Source organism: Macrotis lagotis, chromosome X (genome assembly GCF_037893015.1).
Source record: "Macrotis lagotis isolate mMagLag1 chromosome X, bilby.v1.9.chrom.fasta, whole genome shotgun sequence".
NCBI lineage: Eukaryota > Metazoa > Chordata > Mammalia > Peramelemorphia > Peramelidae > Macrotis > Macrotis lagotis.
The window spans coordinates 323,877,971-323,880,338 of NC_133666.1; the positions used below are offsets into that span (position 1 = coordinate 323,877,971).

At 39.6% G+C, this 2,368-nt stretch overlaps 1 long non-coding RNA gene across 1 annotated transcript; it reads left to right on the forward strand.

The window, feature by feature from the left end:
* Positions 1-251: 251 nt before the first annotated feature.
* LOC141502337 (uncharacterized) lies at positions 252-1,975 on the forward strand. Its single transcript, XR_012472496.1, has 3 exons — positions 252-336; positions 1,312-1,486; positions 1,905-1,975. It is a non-coding gene; the product is annotated as an uncharacterized LOC141502337 (long non-coding RNA).
* Positions 1,976-2,368: the final 393 nt, after the last annotated feature.

The following is a 2,368-nucleotide window of genomic DNA, read 5'->3' on the forward strand; positions in this document are numbered from 1 at the left end:
ACTGTCACTTTTGGTTCAAGTTCCCCACTTCATGATACTTTGCTCCTGGTATAATGGTCTTTAGCATGTCAATGATTCACATATGAGGCCATTTTCCTGGCCCTTCATTGTTTCAGAATGAAATTGAAAGAGGGAATCCAGCTGTTTATATGCAATATGAAGCAATTATGAAGTTCATTTCCAGAAGCTCGCTGTAACTATGGCAACCAGTAATTCTGGAAGAATAAAGACAGGTTATAAACTGACTTCAAATGGGGCTAACTTTTAACCAGAGAAGTCTCCAAGAACAACTAAAGAGCGGCTCAGCCTGTTTACTTCAAGTTAGAAGCAGTTTTTGTAAGTGGGAGTCCCTCAATTCATAACTTCAGTCCTTCTTTAAAGTTCAGTAATCGGGAAACTGGAGTCTCTGGATTTGCTGGAGTCTGCCCTCAAGGGCTAAACAGTTCAAATGAAACAAGAATGGCATTGTATTGATGTTTATTTCATAGCACTTTAAACACCAAACTCAAAGCCAAAACATCAAAATGACTGAACTTGAGCTGATGGAGGATGAACCTCAGAAAGTTCAAATAAGGACCTGAGAACCAGGTCTCTTGATATACAATGTAGCTGAGCTCAAACAGGCTCCTTTGATATTTTCAGGGGATGTGGCTGAGACATGTCTGAGAATGGGGATCTTTGAGACACTTTTCCCCTGGTCCAAGTAGGAATGAAATTGGGCAAGGCTGATGAGAGATTAGAACAAATGGGATGGGGGGCGCATCAGGTTGGGAAGAGGGCAGATACAAAAGAGGTTATTTTTATCATTGAGGTTAATGAATCCAGTTCCTCACCAGAGTCAGAGCCAAAGTTGGGTTGGGTTTTTCTTTCGTAACAGCCAATTTGTCCACTTTACTGACAGACCACATTTCAGGCAGCCCATAAAGGGGATTGAAAGCAACAGGGGGATAAGAGTCAGAACTGAAATCCCTGCTGCTCTGGGTCTATTTGTGCACGGGGAGCTGCATCAAGATGAAACGATAAATGACCCCAAACTGCAAAGGCATCCGAATGGGACTGTTGCTGCCTCTGCCTCTTTTGACTCTGCCTTTGATCCCTGCAGATGACCTGCTGGGTCTATGTGAATGCCACTGGCACATGTATGTTGTACCTACTGGGAAGGTGAGAGGAAACCTTTACCTGCCAACCACAGATTTTCCTCTCTTTGTGTGTGTGTTTGTGTGTGTGTGCGTGCCACGTGTGTGTGTCTTTTTTGGGGTGGGGGAGAAAGAGACATTCTCAGAATGTAGACTGAGATAATTTTTTTTTTAGGATCAAAGGCTCAACAGATTCTTGCCATTTGATGAGATAAGCAAAACAAGGTCCTATTTATGAGCTATCTTCTCCAAGCTCTGAAGCATCAGACTGACATTCATCTTGGTTCTTTAGATCAGACCAGTAAACTGCTATCCTCACTCCTATGTGCATTGGGGAGCATTGGAGTGAGGTAAGTCTGAGAAGACAAGTGTGATGGTATCTATGTCAAAACTGTAGTAGAGAGGAGTTTATTTATATTCTATTATATTTATTATATTGTATTTATTATATTATTTATATGGAAAATAGACACACAGATAATGTCAGTCCAGATGAGGAAAGAATCTGGAATAAAGGAAGACAGGCTTAGCCTGGGAGGACTAGGAAACTTATAATAAGGGTTTTGAAGTTTACAAATAATTTGAATACATTATTTTTCTTGGTCCTTATAGAAAACATATGAAATAGGTACTACAGCTTACTATTATTTCCATTTAATAGATGAAGTAAATGAAGTTCCTACTTTATTTGGGGGGGTAATCATTGTTATGTTTATTATAGATTTAATATTTATTGTAATATTTTGTTTTTGTATCACCTTTTATCAGGATAGGTTTCCCCTGTCTACACAGAGAGCCATCTCAAGCAAGCAAGCAATACATCAACTGAGTAGGAAAGTATTTACAATATTAAACATAGTCCCCTACCTCAGCAAAGAAAGGAGGGAAGTGCCTTTATCAACTCATCTCCAGGACCAAGTTTTTTAGCTATTATAATTACACTGTGTTCCCTTGTGTTCGCTTGTTCTTTCCTTTTATAATGTGACTTATCTATTTCCATATAGTTATTATTCATAAGGAAGAGAGGTAGTATTAGGATGAAGAGTTCTCCTGATTCAGGATTCATTTTACTTCCACCAGACCATACTACCTTTTGTAGCCCCAGGCAGTTAGGCTGGGTCAGATTTCAAGAGTATCAGATGGCAGTGACCAGGAATCTAGGCCTGTGGAGAGCAAAGACAAGGTCTCATATGTGAAGTTTTGTTCAAACTCTTTGACCCAAATTATTTTTT